Source organism: Amblyomma americanum, chromosome 4 (assembly GCF_052857255.1).
Source record: "Amblyomma americanum isolate KBUSLIRL-KWMA chromosome 4, ASM5285725v1, whole genome shotgun sequence".
Taxonomy (NCBI): domain Eukaryota; kingdom Metazoa; phylum Arthropoda; class Arachnida; order Ixodida; family Ixodidae; genus Amblyomma; species Amblyomma americanum.
Window position 1 is genome coordinate 137,496,194 of NC_135500.1, and position 19,169 is coordinate 137,515,362.

Here is a 19,169-nt window from a genome sequence, read left to right on the forward strand (position 1 = left end):
AGTGTGGGGCGCTTCTTAGCCGGCTTTATTTAAGTGCTTTCCTTAGTTCACCGCTATCTGTTGGGCCTTACAAAGTATGCTCACCGAGTGCTGCCCACGGGGACTTTAGTGTTGTGCGTAGGCCGTGTTTCAGGAAGGCAGTGCACATTTTCTTATTTGGGTTTTTGCTTCACCTGGATACGCTCACCCTGTTAAATAATCCTCGGAGTAATAAAACTAGCGCAGTACGAGAAGTAATGATGCCGTGTTTTGCGTTAATGCAGGAAGTTGATACTTCTTCGCAATAAAAAGATTCCAGCCTTCGAGTCGTGATTGCTGCTTCGTTGTAAGCTTTTGAAAGGCGAATGCTGGTAATTGTTTGCTGCGCTACCTTTGAGCAGTGTTAAGAAATCTTGCGAACGCAAATGATTCATCTAGAAAGACTCCGCTTCGGCGTCTTTCAGAGCATTCGTGTCGGGCGGCTTCTTGCTGAAATTTTAATCAACCGAATTAATGAAAATCATAGCACCAGATGTAGATGAAAAAAATCCAATGCATTTTATTTATATAACGCGGAAAATGCACCTGTGCAAATGATAGTGCGTATAAAGAATAGTTAAGCAAATTTTTTCTGAAAAAGTGTACACATTGTTAGATTCATTTGAATGGCACGGTAAAAACGCTCTTCTTCTAAGAGGCTCTAAACATTTCTTTTAGTTTTATCGTCTGTTTCGAACGCATTACACGGTGCCTAAAAGCAGCTTTCTTTAGAAAAAAATTGACGCACTGGTTGACCGGTTGACGCACTTGTAAGAAATTAAGGAGCGAATTAGGGATGTATTTTGCGCAAACTATTCTCTTTCTCGTAGAAGCATTCTTCTCGAATACGTCATATCACAACTTCTTGTCCCACTGAGCATGTGTATGGCCCTTGATGGAACAAAAACCGCTGTGAAGGCAGGGTTTTTGCACGCAGTACAACAGTCCTTTTATGCAAAGAGAAGTCACTCATTTCGCTGTTTCTCCCTGCCCCTTCATTGTAAGATCACCTCCGTGCTGCTAAGATGCGGCCGTTATTATTAGCGCGTGAACTCATCTTGTGAGAACTTTGAAACGCCTCCGCCGCAATGAAAAAAAAAAACAAATTTCTTTTCGTGTAAGGGCCACAATCATTCACAGTTATCAAGTGTGCTGCTGTGAATTCTGTTAGGAATACTAATTGTTGTATACCGACTAAATACGCAGGATAAACTTTTATATAGCCTTTTTATAACTTAATGACTGCCATTTTCTTTCTCATTTACGCCCACTTTCTTTTCCTCCGGCCGCTGTTCCTTTGGCTAAAACTGACCACTGATCGAAGGTGCTATTCGCCGTGGCCCGTGACAGTCCGTGCGTATAGACGGTAGACTGCTGCACGAAGCTCATGGTCCCTCCTCGTTCGGCTGGGGTGGCTTATGTGCAGGCATACACTTCTTCGCGGACATACTAGATATACCCGCGATTCATGTTTTCTCCAATCTGTGGATTTACAAGGTTCCCGTAGGCATATGTCACACCCGGCCTCAGAATGTTCATAAGCCTCGGCACCGAACACCAAGTCTCTGTCTTGAAGGTCCGGTTGTGCCTGACAGATTTCTTCGGCGTACCCACAGTACATCAGCAGGTGTGATAAACCCAAAGAGGAGAGCTCAGCGTTTTAGAATGTCTAATTGCGAGCTGGGCAGTATTATAACCACACGAAGCAAAAGCAGCTTTGTCCAGCGATATATGAGACAGATACTGAGCCATTTCCTTTCCTCAAAAAACCAATTATTATTTTAAAACTCTTCTCGGCACCTTTGCAAAAAATATAATCAGGTTTGTGCTCACATTGATTGTAATGATAACTGTTACTCAATGATCAGAATGGTAGAAACACTGCAGTACCTCTCGGTCTTTCTTCGGTTTCAGCAGAACTTACAAATAAGCGCAGACTGGCTACACGTCAGCTTAATTTCTTTCTATTTTTGCCGAATACCGTGTTTTGCAGCAAGAAACGCAGAATTTCAAGCTGAGCGCACAGCAACAGTTGCATCAAAGCAAACCACTGAGAACGTACTGTCATCAGCACGCCTGTCTGGCTGCGGAACCGAAACTGAAATCTTCACTGCAGCTCATCTTTTGCTGATACAGTGCAATTTCCAGGGCAAATTGTGTGCCTAGACACATAATTTGCCCTGGAATAAATATGCTGCCTCGCTCCAGCGCAAGCATTGTCCCTAGAACCGCATACCTGCTTAAAAATTTCCCATTTTGCTACAGGGTGCGTTCGAGCGCTCTAGACAGACGTGCTGACGACGTACTTAAAACAGCATCCCTAATACTTTTTGTAGGGCAGACGCTGTTCTCACGTGCACATAATGAAATATTTTTGCGTAAATTAGGAACAAAGCTATGGAGGCGCACAAGACTTCAGTTCCACGTTTACGTGAAGTGAGTCTGCACTTCAGTGCAGCGCGGCGATAGCAATGGAAGGAAGGAAGGAAGGCCTCAGACGTTGCTGGCACATACCCACTACGGGGGAGTGGCCAAGACACAGGCGGTTAATTGCTGGATACAGGAAATTTTTTACAGGAAAAGGAGTGATAATAGGATGTAGCCTGATAGATTGGAAGACGGAAGGACAGGGGTCCTGTTAACTTGGAGATCGAAGACGGGGCAATGGCTTAATGTGCATAATAGTATACAATGCCTGCAATGTTTCAATGTCGTACTGACTGAGAGCGGGAAGAAGAAATTAGAATGGCGCTGAACCATATGTTTATCTTCGTCGTTGTCGCGAATGTGCGTCTTCTTCACTGTCGCCCTCGGGAAGAAGAGGAGCCATCCTGGTGACTTACGGCGACGGTAAGATTGCGGGGTAGAATTATGGCTTGAGGCGCTATATATGAACTGTCTCTCGTCTGCGGTGGCGGAGATCGGGATACTGCGTGAGGGGGTTCGACGACGTAGTTAACAGATGTGTGCTCCGGAACGGAGTAGGGCTGTGATACTCGGCATGAACTCGAGTACAGTCCAGGAGTGCATGGAGGTATCCAGAGCCACATACGGGTGCCAGAAGAGAAGTGCGGTGGGGTGTGATTTCGGGGCGTGATTTCTAGCGGTACTGGGTGGCAGTCGTGACGAAGCGGGCGATTTCGCGACAGTGTTCTGTGTGTTGCGAGGCTTCAGAAACAAGGGTATATTCGAAGACGTCAGGGTAGTAAGGGAGAATGGTATCTATTGTAGCAGACGACTGACGGCCGTAAAGAAGAAAGGAGAGAAGCCGGTATTGGACTGCGTAGCGGTGTTGTAAGCCTAAGCAACATAAAGAATCACGAGATCCCAATTCGAGTGGTTAGTAGTGTCGTACATAGAGAGCATGCCCCCGAGGGTGTGGTTAAATTGTTCGGTGAGGCCGTTGGTCTGGGGATGATAGGTGGAGGTGGTTCGATTAATTAGGGTGCATTGGCTGAGCAGTGATTCGACAACATCGGACAAAAAGACGAGGGGCCCTGTCAATAAGCAGTTCACGAGGTTTGACATGACGAAAAATGAAGCGCTGCACAGGCAAGGGGGCGACGTCTGTCGCTTTGGCAGCCACGGGGGCGGCGGTTTCTGCATACCTCGTCAGACGATCAACCCCAACGATAGGCCAACGGCTGCTGGGCGCAGTGTACGGAACCGGGCCGTCGAAATCAATACCGATGCGTTCGAAAGGGCTTGGTGGGCAAGGGAGTGGGTGCGCCAGGGATTGTTGACTCGTGGTGCTGGTCAAAGATAAGGTGCCGGCGCTCGCACAGGTACTGCATGCGAACGATAGGTAGGCGGCGCCTGGTGACGACGTTGGCGTATGTAAGCGGAGCGGGGACAGGAGCTAACGCGCCCGCGAACAGAGTCTTTGATCTGTTGCAGCATCGAGGAGGTGTCAGCTGCAGGTGTCTACACAGCAAGCGACTCAATCTGCCAGGGTGCTGACGAGAGTTCCTAGAATTAAGCTCTGGCAGAGGATGACGACTTCAGCAACGATGCGCAAGCCGGGCGCTAACAGCATCCGAAAGGCGTCGTCGTCGATACCCTTCAAGATGTATTCGACCTTGCCAGCTTCCGACATGTGGAGGTTTACACGCTTGCATAAGTCAAGGGCATCTTCTAGTAGCTTGTAAAGCTTTCGCCGGCCTGCTGCGACCGTTCGCGCGTGTGTGTGTTCAGCGCCGAGTTTCCTGACAGCCGGACGACCAAACACTTCTGAGATGCTCGTCTTGAAGGCAGACCAAGTTTGGATATCCGCCTCGTGGATCCATGCCACAGGTTAGCCACGCCGGTGAGATAAAAAATAATGTTATTGAATTTGGTCTCATCGTCCCATTTGTTGTAGAGGCTATAACCGTTCGTAAGATGTGAGCCAGTCTTTTGCATCATACTCACCGGTCCCGCTGCAGATGGTCGGGTCCTGTTGGCGAAAGGAGACGGCACAGATAACAGCTGGGCCCACTTGCACGGCCTGATGTAGAACGTCCTCAAGCATCGCAGGAGTCAGGAGAGTACTGCTGCGGAGTTCCAAGGTTGTTAGCCGGCATGTCCATCAAATGTAAGACGGGGCCGTGTTTATTGAAAGGAACCGAGACAACTTGAGGAGCGGCGAAAACAGTCCGAAATCAGCCAGGTCGAGCACAGACACACGTGGCGATAGCAGTGATGTTGTTGTTGTTGATGATGATGTTGTTGCCGCCTTCGTGACATGGCACATACCCACGACGGAGGATTGGCCAGGGCTCAATGGGGAGACCCCATAGAATAGGGTAAACTGATGCCAAGCTAATGATCGTGCCTTCGGTGAAATTTCAGAGTAATTAAAAAGAAAAGAAAAAACAAAATATCGGGAGAGAATATCTGAGAATTAAATATATGAAAATACCCAAATGCTCTTTTAAATGTGGAAATTTTGGAAACAATTAGCAAGGGATTCTCCCGGTAGCTGTTATGTAATTGTGGCGGTATTCGCAAACTTGATGCAATGCAAAACCCCTGGCGCTCGCGCCGAAAGAGAGGAGGAGGGGAACCGAAAAAGTGAGACCCAACTTTGTAACGGGAATTTCTAGGTGTGCTCTCCTCTTATGTGCAAACCTCCGGTAAGACAGTAGGAAATGCTCCAACGTTTCGACTTCACCACAAGCCGCACAAAGGTCTGTGGGACTGAACCCACATCTACATAAGTAAAGATATAAACGGGGAATCCTGAACTGCATGAGTGTCATCGCTACATCACACTGCCGAGTTTTACATGCACGAGCCTTCCATGGGTACATGAGATGTTGGTGGTCAACAGTAGACAGTAAATAATCGTTGCACGTGGCGGTTATAAACTGAAAACGCTGAAATCGAGTCATTCCGAAAAGAACAAGACTAGGGACGCTACAGGCAACAGGTGCATTTAGAGCTGATTTTGCCAAAAAGTCTGCTGCTTCATTTTGTAAAATACCGCAGTGGCCTGGTATCCAAACGAAGTGCACCTCTTTCGCCCATCCAGGAATAAAAAAACTTTATTGAGCGTCTCAAAAAAGTGTTTCGTGTAGACTCTAGCGCCAACTTGCAAAACATAGAGACAATCTGAGTGGAATATTACCTGACAAACAGTTGTGGAAATTTTCAAACCGGCCAGCCCCAGAGCCATAAACTCTGCTAGAAATATGGTTGTGTAATCCGGGACTCTAACCGAAAAGCTCCACGAGAGAGACTCTGAAAAAATACCAACCGCTGCCTTCTGGCCGGCCCCAGACGCATTCGTAGCAATCACACTATGGTGCGGGAAATGGGAAGGTGATCAAAGAGGAGTCCAGTTAATGTCCTTGCAGGCAGATGCTTCGCATTAGGTGGGAAAATATAATCAAAAGCAGTATCCACTGGGGACGCTGCCCAACCAACTCTGCATACAAAATTGAGATCGACACCAATGTTCGATAAAAGGTTTTCAGTAAAAACAACTTGAGGGAGGCGGAACCTTGGCCAATGACGACTGAGAAAGAGGGCTGGGTGCGAGACGAAGATAACTGTAGCCACACCAGGAACTGACTCAAATGCCCGCAAAAAAGTTCTGACAGTTAAAAGATGAAAACGGCACTTAAGGTCGGGAATGCGAGCCTCCAGGTACAGAACTGCGGTGGAAACTGATTGAGGAAGACCTAGGCAGATGAGCAGTGCGCGCCTTTCTAACAGCAGCAATGGATGAAGCTTATATTTAGGGGGAGCCAGAGAAGAGTATGCAGCCAAATTCCAAAAAGGGTCTGACATAGGCTTTGTAAAGAAGTACAAGCGTGTCCCGGCGCATGACAAATTTTCTATTACTTATTCGTAGTAGCCTACCTAGTGCACGCTCACCTTTCTCAACGTTAGCCTCGATGTGGGGCCGCCAATCCATACTGGCATCATAAATAACCCTTAGATACCTCCAAGATTCCACCTGAGGTATGCTTTCCGAGTGATGTGTAACGATATATATAAAGACATGTGGATTTTAAAAACTAGCACGCTGCTTTTGTGCACATTTAATACCAAATTTATTGTATCCAGCCAAATCTCGAGCGCACTGAGTTAATCCTGGAGAGAACGATATAGGACATGAATGGTGTTGTTGGCCTCTGGTGGAGTGGCACCTGAAGTGCATGTTGATCTTCGTCTTTGTCGCGAATGTGCGTCTCCTGTTTACGAAACAAACAAACAAATAATAATAATAAATAACATAAATGTTGAATTGCCCAGGGCTGGTGATGTTCAGGTGCATAATGAAGGCCAGAAAACCACACTTGAATGTTTGGCCAGTTAGCGAAAAGCTTGACACCATAGCTCGCACAGATTGAGAGTTGACTCAATTGAAACCAAGGTAAAGCGTTTGACCGGGTGCACTGGAGAAGTAGAGCATTGCGAAAAAAAATGGTCGACGCCTATCCACTGCTGTAAAAGAAATGCGCGTTCAACGCAATGACCTAGACAGACGCAGTACGCACAATTTTGTTCTCATAGGTTTTAGGAAAACGGTGACAAAATACTTGCTTCACTGCCGGAACTGGTCATTCAAGAAATCTTTGCCACTATGATGGGCCTAAAAATTTCTAGCATAGAAAGAAGCCATCGTATTGGCAGATAGAAGCTACCAGGTCAGTCCCTCCTCCTCCTCCTCAGGTCAGTCTCTTAAAAGCGAAAGCGCTTACTACTTTAATCGGAGGGATTTCGCTGTCTCCGCACGTTTGACCTTGAACGTCTTTGCTGCGCCGCTGCCATAGCAATGCATCGCGTGACTTCGCCGCACCGCCGAGCCTAGTCTTCGCCGTCGTAGCGCCGGGGCTCCACAGCCGCGGTGCAGCTGCTGCCTGATCACGTGATCTAGCCGAGCCCCAGCTGGAAAAAAAATTATGAGCGGTTCAACTACTGCTGAACCTGGTTAGAGAGCGAAAGCTGTGATGTATCGGGCAAGTAGACGCGGCTTGGCGTCTGTAACGTTGAGTGCGTTGCGCACACTGGATAGGCATAGCGCCCACCCTGTCACCCTGGCAGGTGGCAGTTAATGATTGATCGCGAGAGGTTGGTCACCAAATGAACACTGCGGCCTAGTGCTACAGTGCCGCTTGTCTGCCACAACGTTGTCAGCACTAACGCATGCAGCTCACATCTCTCTCTCACCACCGCCACGTACCTCAAAGCGGGATTGAGCCGTCCGCTGACCCAGGGAGCCAGTTATGCGCCCTTCCTTTCCTCAAAATCATCGGAGTCTAGAACGTTGTCAACGCCAGCGCTAATGAACACAATGAACGCCGACAGCTATCGCTTTGTATATCCTAGAGAAGCTGAGTTAACCCACAGCCTATCCTTTTGACTTACGAGAAGACAGGACTGTTCTTTTTATGGCGCATTATACAGGTATACGCAGTACCTTAGTGATGACTACTGCCGTGACGTCCTGTTCAAAAACAGTTGTTCGAGATTGTGCGAAAGCGAAGTGAGATGAAAGTTCGCACTCTGTATAACTTTCTCACGACAAACTATTTACAGACGGGAAGCCTTTCACTTGGGAAGTGGTGCGGCTCAGGCGGCCATACTGCTAAAGCTGGAGCCACTGATAAATTGTATAGCTTGTCTTGATTTGAAGAAGTGTTAAAAGCAAAGTTGACACCATATCTGACTTGAACAGAGGCCTAATGTGATAATCGGCACAGAATCTATTTAGTTTTTGGATGAGACATGCCGTTTCATTGCGCCTATGATGCGGTCAAGTGTATAGGGGGGCCTCCGGCTTTGTCAAGCTGTCGCTTGTGACAGCTTTTACTGCGGGTCTCCCGCGCCATGTATTCATTAGGCGCAAATAAACCATTATTATTATTATTATTATTATTATTATTATTATTATTATTATTATTATTATTATTATTATTATTATTATTATTATTATTATTATTATAGCTAGACCCAACAATAAACGATACCGAGGTATTTCTGGTTTCCTCGCAATGTTTATCGCAAAGACCGACCAACGCAGGTGATAGCATTTTTCCATATTTGTCAAAAACTTTCACAAGTAGCGAACTTAGTATTGATAAGATCTTAACTTGGTTAGTTTGGTGTCGAGCCACACAGTGCGCATGGTGGAAGCGGCAGCGGAACCGGTTTCCGACAGACCAGAGAGGAGGCGTTTGGACAACTCCCTCGCCCGATGCAAAGCCCTATAAGCGCAATATCCCAGAAAAAAAAGTCATTGAATAACTTTAATAAATTGCAGGATTTAACGTCGCGTTGCAAGCTCAATGTGAGGGAGGGCCGGAATAAAGTTTTTCGTGATTTTATATTTTATCAATGCCAACAAAAAGAATTTCTGGAAACTTTATGAAACGTTGTTGAAAGATAGGGTGGGATATAGAGCCGCCATCGGACTGATGACTGCTTAAAATTACGAAAACAGCAGCTAGTGATTAATGGCATACATTCAGATCTGCTCTTTGTTACGTCGCGAGTACGCCAAGGTTCTGTCTTTGGCGCACTTTTGTTATTAATTTATGTTAACATTTCTTCAGGCATTCGGCCTAAGATGCGGTTGTTTGCCGTTGATTGTGTTCTTTAAGCTAAAATGTAAGGGGGAAATGGATCATACGTGTTAGCTAATGCTCTCAAGCGTGTTCAACTGTGGTATTTTAAAAACAAATGTCCTTGAACGTGAAGAAATGTGTGCATGCACCTTTCACGCGATAACGATGCAAACTTTTCAATGTTCGCAGTACGGAGAGGTCATAAAAAGAATGTATGCATAAGTATTTACGAGCGCATTTTTTCAGAAACTGCTTCACAGGCAGGTACACGTTAATAATATATTTAGTAGGTAAGGGCGATCCCTCACCTTTTTACAGTGTAATCTAAAGAATGCAAGAAAAATGGTGAAAGAGGCCGCATAAAATGCTCATGTCAGGCCTATGCCTTCCCTGTGTGCGATCCGGTTCTCGAAAAGATGTCAAGTCCAACCACACGCCTAGAGGAGAAATCTTTTCAAAAATTCTTTTGTTTAGATCACTGAAGACTGGAATGGCTTACCTGTAGAAGTGGTGAAACAAAACTCGGTGGGTGGCTTTACAAAACTGTTTTCCGCTCACAATAATGCCCTTGGCGCTGCGGGCTCTTTCTGAATCAAGATTAAAGCTATACGGATAGAGGCAGCCTGAAGGAGAGGCTGTCTTCCAGCAGCGAATCCTGACTTGTTATTTAGAAGGCCTGTGACAATGGCGTTATTGTTCACGGAGAGCTGGGCATGCAAGTGAACGTATAGTTAGTTAATTTAGATCTTCCAATGCACTGCCTTGTTCCACCAAGTAACGCCATGTTACCGGACATGTAAACAAAAGAGCTGTAGTAAAATATTTCGTTGTCACTCAGTTTCTTTCTTGGAGTACAAGACACTACTCGGATGCTCTACTTCGAAATCCGGGTTGCTCTGAATAACGCGTTTCATGTTATTTTGGTTAGGCAACGCGCTAGTATTCTATGTCTACATCTCGGCCATTTTGAATAGGCAGGATCTGAGCCACGAACATTTTGCTGCTCAATGTTGGGATCTCAGGTAGCGTGGTCGGGCCTTAGAAGGGACGATGAGGTCGGAGATGTGATTGCGACGAGAAAACGACAAAACTTTATAGAAAAATTTACACGATGGGCTTGAAGTAAGAATGAGGATAGAGAGGTGAGGGAGACAAGAGAACTTTAAATGACTATAGACACCTAATTTTATTGCGCGTTTTCTTCTGTCATACGACGCGTCAGACATCAAATACATGGATTACCGGGTGGTATTTGCCTACAACCAATAAATAATTTATAATTGAATTTCTTCTCTCATGCTGTTTCGGTTTCAACTTAATCGACTGAACGACTACTATGACGCCAAGTTGATGTTTTGATCACGTGAGCCACTAGAAAAACTGCAATATAATCGCTGATGTGTAGTTTTAATCCACCACGACATTTAATCCAGTCTCTTCCAAGGCCTGGAACACAAAAAATGACATTTAAGTGATTATATTGCCGTTTTTCTAGTGGATCACGTGACCAAAAGGACGATGAAATTGAAATCGAAACAGCATGGGAGAAGAAATTCGATTATAAATTTTATAGCGGTTGTAGGCAAATACCATCCAGTAATCCATGTACTTTGACCTCTGACGCATCGGTTTAAAGAAAACACGCAAGCAAAAATTTGGTGTCTATTGTCCTTTCAGAGGAACCACTTAGGACGCACATCACTGCTCCTCTTAAAGGAGCAGTGAAAGGGGCTCTCAATGAAGTTTTTGTATGACTGGGATGTCACAGGACGGCGCTCAGCGAATGTCTTCCAGCAAGAATTTTTTAATGCGCTTTGTAGAATCTGGGTCGTCTTTTAAGCATAGACAGCAGAAAAAGATGGCTTGCAGTTTTGAAAAAGGAAAACCGTGAGGCAAGCTGGTGAATAAACAAGCGAACAAGGCCAGCTCCTCCAAATTCCAGAGGAAGGAACAAATTGTCTCGACGCATATGCTACCACTGAGGGCGCCACAGAAAGGTCGCGAAAAGTCTGTGCAGCGGTTTTACCTTCTTTCTCGCACAATGGTTCGTTTGCAATACATAGCCGAGTTTTGAAACCAAGAAGATGTTGCAAATTTGTGCCCGAGCAAAAATCGAGACCCCGCCGCGGTGGCTCAGTGGTTAGGGCGCTCGACTACTGATCCGGAGTTCCCGGGTTCGAACCCGACCGCGGCGGCTGCGTTTTTATGGAGGAAAAACGCTAAGGCGCCCGTGTGCTGTGCGATGTCAGTGCACGGTAAAGATCCCCAGGTGGTCGAAATTATGCCGGAGCCCTCCACTACGGCACCTATTCTTCCTTTCTTCTTTCACTCCCTCCTTTATCCCTTCCCTTACGGCGCGGTTCAGGTGTCCAAAGAGATATGAGACAGATACTGCGCCATTTCCTTTCCCCAAAAAACCAATTATTATTATTATTATTAAAAATCGAGAGCTCCCGGCTCATCCAAGCCTGCGTCTGGAGTCTCACAGATCGAATTTGCGACTCCCAATAAGAACCATTGTTCCAGACCTGATGGAGGGGAACCGCCAAGACATTGTAAAGAATCTGAGTCCCAGCTTATGCCACCACAAAGATGAGGTATTGTACCCGGGTAACCCAACTTGATTCCTTCAGATTTATCCGTATTTAGAGCCGCACCAGAGTCTTTAAGAAACGCGAAGATAAATGCAAAGCTTCCAACACGCTGTTTTCATCTGAACAGAAGAAGGCAACGTCATCAGCATTGGTTATAATCTTAATTTCAGACTGATCATGTGGGAAGCCTCGAATATCTGTGGATCTAATAATGTTAAAGCAGAAGGGTTCGAGATATAATGTGAATAACAGAGGCGATAGTGGGGAATCCTGTCAAACGGAAGACTTTAGCGGAATCGATCTGGTAAGTTCTTGATTTACGATCAACATTGTATAAGACTGTTCGTAGCGAAGTCTTATGTCCTCATAAGACTTTACGTTATCAAAGGCCTTCGCAAGATCAATCTGAATTAAAGAAACCTGGCCTGCCTCATATGTTACTAACTCAACACTGAACGCGCCTCGAATACCACATGCTTGATGAGAGCCTAAGCCCAGTGCCACAATTTGCAAGCCGGAAGTGATTTTTCTAAGTATTTTATACTCTGCGTTATACAGTGATAGCTCGGGGACCAGAACCTAGACAGCACTCCCTCACCAGAACAGGATTTGGCCACCCTCGTGTAGTGCTTGGCCACAACCTACTATATGAACAAACCAATTAACCCCTGGCCCTCTGTCCCCAGCGGCAGCGGAGCAACTGACCAAGGCGGTGGTCAGACCCGTGACATAGCGTAGGGTGCTAAGAATCTCTGGCTCTGGACAGGCCGCCATTGGAAACTGGACCTGGCAACGATTAACGCTAGAACCTTATCCAGTGAAACTAATCTAGCAGTGCTCTCAGATGAATTATCGGGTATTAAATGGGATGTCACAGGGCTTAGTAAGGTTAAGAAGACAGAGGAAGCGTATATGCAACAGCTGTATCTAAGCATCTAAGCGGTACTTACCTATGGAGTAGAAACATGGAAGCTAATGAAAAGGGTTCAACTTATGGACAGCGCAACGAGCAGCGAGAAAAATTAAAGGTGTAACGCTAGGAGACAGGAAGAGGGCACAGTAGGTCAGGGGTGAAACGTGGGTTAACGACATCCTAGTCGAAATCAAGACGAAGAAATGGGCTGGGGCAGGGCATGTATTGCGAAGGCAAGATAACCGATGATCATTAAGGGTAGCAGACGGGATCCCAAGGAAGGAGAAGCGTAGCAGGGGGTGGTAGAAAGTTAGATGGGCGGATGAGATTATGAGGTTTATGGTGGTAGGGTGGCCGCCGCTGGAACAGGATAATTAAATAGATATATATGGGAGAGGTCTTTGTCCTGCAGTGGGCGTAGTCAGGCTGATAACGTTGCGGTACCCTTCTATAGTCCTCAACCGGTTCTTATCTATGCTTTTCGAAATCAGTGTGTGGCATGTCCGGCATAAAAAGTGGAAGGGAAAAAGCTATTGTGCTAATACTCAATTCTGTGTTTGCGTGCTGTTTGTTTCTTTTCCGTAATCTCTTAATTTTACGTTTCATGTGAATTACTTCCTGGCTAACCCACGGATTATGCTTCCTAATTGATTTCCTTCGGTGGATTTCCTTCCTCCAACCTTCGGTGGAGGCGAAACGCAAAAGACGTCCATGTTCTGTGCGATGTTAGTGCACTTTAAAGATCACAAGGTGGTCGAAATTATTCCGAAATTAGTGGTTTTTGAGGAAAAGAAATGGCGCAGTAACTCTCACTTTTCGGTGGACACCTAGACTGCGCCGTCAGGGATGGAAGGGTGGATATATTTCTGGGTCAATCGATCAGAGGGTCGCCGGATTTTGTCCGCTTCCCTTTCGCTAGGCGTCGGCCGTGACCCCCTGGGACTCGGCGGCGGCCAAAGCTTGACTGACGATATTTCTTTTGACTTCTGGGTCTGGGTTGCGCATCAGAGCCTCCCATGAGTCTGGTGTGCTGTGTAGTCTTTGTAGCATGGGCATGTCCAGACCATGTGTACCATGGTCGCACATCCGTCACAGTGTTTACGAGGAAGGCGGGAGTGAAAGTTTTTTTTCGGGGGTGGGGGGAAGGGGAAAAGAAATGGCGCAGTATCTGTCTCACATATCGGCTGGCACCTGAACCGCGTTGTAAGGAAGGGATAAAGGAGTGACTGAACGAAAAAAGGAACAAAGAGGTGCCGTAGTGGAGGGCTCCGGAATAATTTCGACCACCTGGGGATCTTTAACGTGCACTGAGATCGCACAGCACATGGGTGCCTTTGCGTTTCGCCTCCATCGAAACGCGGCCGCCGCGGTCGGGTTCGAACCCGGGTACTCCGGCTCAGTAGCCGAGCACCCTAATCACTGAGCCACCGCGGCGGGTTCAAGAGAGACACCGTAGTGTGGAGGGCTCCGGGGGCTCTTCAGGGGGCTCTTGCCCTCTAAATATCGGGAGAGTGTTCATTTCGCGTCTCGCGTTCGTCTGTTTCTGTCATTCTGCCGCCAACAGCTTCTGGCGCTTCCAGAGCATCTGCTGCGAAATCGTCTTTTTGGTCCAGCATTGCCGCATACGTTGCCAATTTTCGATTAATTGTCACCGATTCAGACAGTTCCCGAACCCGATCCAAGAGTAGTTTAAAACGCGCATGCATGTAACCCCTAAGTGCCACCTCTGCGCGAAGAAGCCAGTGGTTAGGCAGGAAACTTTTTCTTTGATTTTATCTGAGTGACGCTTCGCCTGAAACATCTCTGCACACTTATCGGGCATACGCAAGCGACAGTAATAGGTATTTTTTAAAAATACATTCTGACTGCCGACTCTGCCAACCTACACCTCAGTCTTATTTACAACAGTTGTCGCGAAACTTTGCAAATATCCTCTTGCCCCAAATGTACGGAATGATACCTTGGGTGTCCTAAGAGGCTCAAGAACGATAAATTTAGAGTTAATCTATGCAAATAATTAAGTAAAAGAGGTTAGAAGGTTGGTGGACGAGGATAGCACCGTGACCAAAGATATTCATGTGATGTTTACAAATTGTCCAATGTAAAACATCTACTTCGAGACATCTATGAAACCTGTGTGCGACATCCATTTGTAGTAAACATCCTCTTTGCGTGGGTTTCGTGCAGATTATATTTCTGTATATACCGCTGAGATGTCAAGAGGGGATCGTCGGTGAAAATTCAGAATGATGCAAAAATTAAGCAGCATTTATTAGCCGCGTGTCTCCAGGGGCCATATGTATTTACCTCAATAATCTATGCATACGTAGGTACGGTCACGGACACTATAACCTGATAAATGATCGAGCGACACCCAAGGCCACTAGTGACGCATGCAGCTACATGCGAGAAGATATGGTACCGATACCGAGATAAACACCGGAACGAGAGCACAGGCAAGCGCACCTTAGTCATCGTAATGGGCGATAAGCGAGCCGAGGGGCGTTTCTTTGCTGTTCCATTCCGCATCCTTCTTGCGACCCGTCACTGAGCGCTTTACAATCGCAAAATTAATTTTAGGCCTTGCTACTAAGGCTGTTTCTCGAATTTGCCTTATCAAGCGTGGACATAATAACAGGTGTTTCAGGAAAGATTTTTCAAAAATTAAAAAGAAAGGCTCTTTGCGGCAAAAATATGGTTTTTGAGGCAGAGTATTACCAGTGTTGGCGTACACCTCGTCTCAAGAAGTAAGCTGGTTAACAAATTTCTGATAATTAACGATGACAGCTAAGCAACTGGTTGCAATTACAAACTTGTAGCCGATCGTTAGTAATAGCCGTATCAGTTTTTAGAATTCCGAAAACCCGATTATCCACGGCGCTGTGGACCAACAAATTTTGGCTACATTGAGCCAAAATACATGAGCTTTCGAAAAGCATGCAGGCAAAGCAACATTTTCAGTGCACATAACTAGCCGAAATAGCCAAATTTTGACGAGCCACAGCGCCAAGGATAATCGCGTTTTCGAGATTCTAGAAACTGATATGGTCGGATTCGAACCCGGGAACTCCGGCTCGACTACTGATCCGGAGTTCCCGGGTTCGAACCCGACCGCGGCTTCTGCGTTTTTATGGAGGAAAAACGCTAAGGCGCCCGTGTGCTGTGCGATGTCAGTGCACGTTAAAGATCCCCAGGTGGTCGAAATTATTCCGGAGCCCTCCACTACGGCACCTGTTCTTCCTTTCTTCTTTCACTCCCTCCTTTATCCCTTCCCTTACGGCGCGGTTCAGGTCTCCAACGATATATGAGACAGATACTGTGCTATTTCCTTTCCCCAAAAAAACCAATTATTATTATTATTATTAGAAACTGATATGGCTGTTACTAATGACCGGCTACAAGTCTCTGATTGCAACTAGGTGCCTAACTTTAATAGTCATAAAGTTAATTATTAAAAAATAGTTAACCTTATTATTACTTAGAACGATTCACTGTTTTTCTCGTGTCCGTCAACACTGGTAGTAATACTTTGCCGCAAAAGCCATATTTTTACCCACAAAAGTCTATATTTGAAAACTTTGTAGTCTTCCCTGGAACACCTGGTAAGGCAGGGTGGACATATATAGGCAGCATTGTTGCGCTGGTACTAATCTCGTACGTTCTGGTTCCCATGGCTGCATGGAGCCATGGTTCATACAGGTCGTTGCACCTTCAGTTCTGGTTATCTGCACTTGACTGCTCTGAAAGGTATTGTGGTGGACACAAAGAGAAAGATAAGCTGCTTCCGTTTTATTAGCTGAGCGACCTTTACACAACTACGCAGATGCGCGGTCGCATTTTGGATGTTGTAAAGAGGGTCGGTGCTGGACGTTGACGCACTTTATACATATGCTTAGAATGCAAAAATATCAATTCATTATTGGTTCAATGTTTAGAGGTGTACGACAGCACAAAGTCGTATCAAAGCCGCCATCCTCGCTGTCATGTTTCGAATAAAAACTCATTCTGAGACGCATGTAGCAGTTAAGCACTCAAAACAGCCGATTTATTTTAGGGGTTCAGATACATACAGGTTCGACTTCAACACAAAAAGGAATGCAATGCCAAAGTAATGCCTTGCACTTTCAAAATAAAGAATGCTTTGACTTTGTAATATCTATGATAAGAGCATGCTGTTAGGTGCATCCGAGGAGTCTCAAACAGGTTCAAAACAATCTCAGAACGAGCTCTGCTCCAAGGTAACAGGCCACTCATAGCTTTCTAACAGCCCCCATAAACAAAGCACGCTTATCGATTCTGTCCCAAATGATGAAAGCGAAAGGATGCTCGACGCGGAATTCCACGGGCGGTGGTGGTTGCGCTCGCCTGGAGCTCTTCATCCTCATACGAATCGAGGTGACGGCGGCTGCTACGGTCCCTTCTTCATTTACCTCGACCAAGGCCCTGTGCTTGACGTCGGACACCTGGAGGTTATTTCTCGCGCTGATTCCTGAAAAGTCTGCACCGCCGCCGAACGCGCTTTCGAGGCCGAGCTTACGGAGTAGAGTCACTAGATCGTAGTCGGTCTCCAGTTTAAACTTTGGGAGCCACAAATTCACGTTGCGACTCGCAAGGTCGTTGGTGATCTTCTCCAAGGCGTCAACTGTAAGCTGGGACTCGACAGTGGACAGTCCCGTCCTGGTTCTGGGAAGCACAATGATCATGCTGAACCTGTCTCCTGCGTAGGGAACCTCCACGGCTCGGGCCCCTAATTCGTCGACGAACGCGTACCGCAAGCTTCGACGAAGCGACATGGTCGCTACCTTCACCTCGTCCCTGCCGTGGTTGTAGAAAGGCAGCGGCTTGGTCTGGCTTGCTTTGAACTTGGTCAGCCACGTTCCTTTGAAGTAGACGGCGTTGATGAGGAACGCCACTGTGTTCATCGGCAGGGGGCCGTCCAGAATCTTAGGAATCTTTCCTCTGGTCTTGGCACTCACCCAGCTGTTGATTTCGGCAGCCACCTTGGAGCCATCGCGCAGGAAGTCCAGGGAGCGCACCTCAGCGTGGAAGAAGTCGGCCAAGTCCTTCCTGTATTGGTCCAGTATTTCGGTGCTATGCTGAATGAGAACCGTGTTGGCTATGTCCAATGTGGCTTTTTCAGACCTCGTCTCGATGAGCGACTTATAGGCAGGCAGCACTACGTCCCGGTCGACGAGTCCAGCGTCCGTGAGTCCGAGAACGGCAGAGAGCTCCGATAGAGTTTTGCTGCTCGCGCCGGCATACAGCAGCCCTAGCGCGATGCTGATGCTCGCCGGAGAAAAGAAGACGTTTTTGTCCCTATTCTCAAAGCAGATTTCTTTGAAGAGGGAAATGCCGAAATCATTGTTGGCTCTTGCATGCCTGAGCACCACATCTTGAGCGCTTGCCGACACTACGAGTGCCGCACAGAGCAAAAGCACTTTCACCGCGTAGAGGGCCATTGCGAGAGGTGTCCTCCCAGCAGAGAGACTCGCCGGTGTATTTATAGGCAGGCCTGTCAGATCGTTGTCTTCTTATCGCTGGTCTCGGCGGAAGTCAACTACTGGGGACATGTCCTACAGAAAAACCAAACGATAAGACCGACGCTTATCGCTTTGTGAATAAGCGACGGGTTTTCCCGTCACTTGTCAATCGAGCTACCGCCTTTCACAGTGGTCCGCCCTCTATTGCGTGGTATTGCTGACTTCAGGTAGTGGGCTTCCCACGAGCAAGTCTGCTGGAAACCACACCGACGGTAGTCGTTTTTCAATGCTTATCTTTGCCCGCCGTTTGAACGTGGGAAAATGACAGGCAACGAGAACTCGACAACCCACAATCTTTGCCAGCAACAGGCTTCACTTCAGATATCAAACTTTGACAAAAATAAACGAAAAGAAAACAAGAACGCCAAACATTTTTTATTTATGATGGGTTTAACGTTCCAAAGCGACTCAGGTTATGAGGGACGCCGTAGTGGAGAACTCCGGAAATTTCGACCTCCTGGGGGGTTCTTTAACGTGCACTGACATCGCACAGTACACGAGTCTCTCGAATTTCGTTTCCGTAGAAATTCAGCGGCCAATGCCGGAATCGAACCCGCGTCTTTCGGGTGAGGACGCCGCTCTACGCGTATTTTAGTTTTCCCGCCCTTCGGGATTGTGGCCACCACCTTCCAACTGTCCACTTCTCCGCTTTCGCCTTGGCAGGTGGTGTTTCGCTCTGCTTCTACCTTGGGTGTTACGCCGACGCGTACTTGCAGGTGGCGTGTTAAGCTGCTAGCCACACACCGAGATCTTCCCGCCACAGCCACCTTCCAGGTGGCGCTTAGCTCTGTTACTCGGACAACCGGTTACGCCGACGCCGACCACGACGCGAAACGCAGGAGCGGATGCCTAAGAGCTGTGCTCTAAAACGCTGAAAACACCGAAAGAAAGCACTCGCTGATTCCTAGGCCACTGATTATTCTATTACATGTTCAGTCAGCGGCACTTTCTATAAAACGACCCGCCCTCAGTTGCATAGAATCGCTGTTTTCAAGTAGCGTTCCTCCACGCGAGGACCTGCAGAAATCCTCCGTCTCAGGTGTACCCA

At 46.9% G+C, this 19,169-nt stretch overlaps 1 pseudogene; it reads right to left on the bottom strand.

Annotated features, from left to right (window-relative positions):
- Window positions 1–16,598: 16,598 nt before the first annotated feature.
- Window positions 16,599–18,069, bottom strand: LOC144128420 (iripin-2 pseudogene; annotated as a pseudogene).
- Between the last annotated feature and the right edge of the window lie 1,100 nt (window positions 18,070–19,169).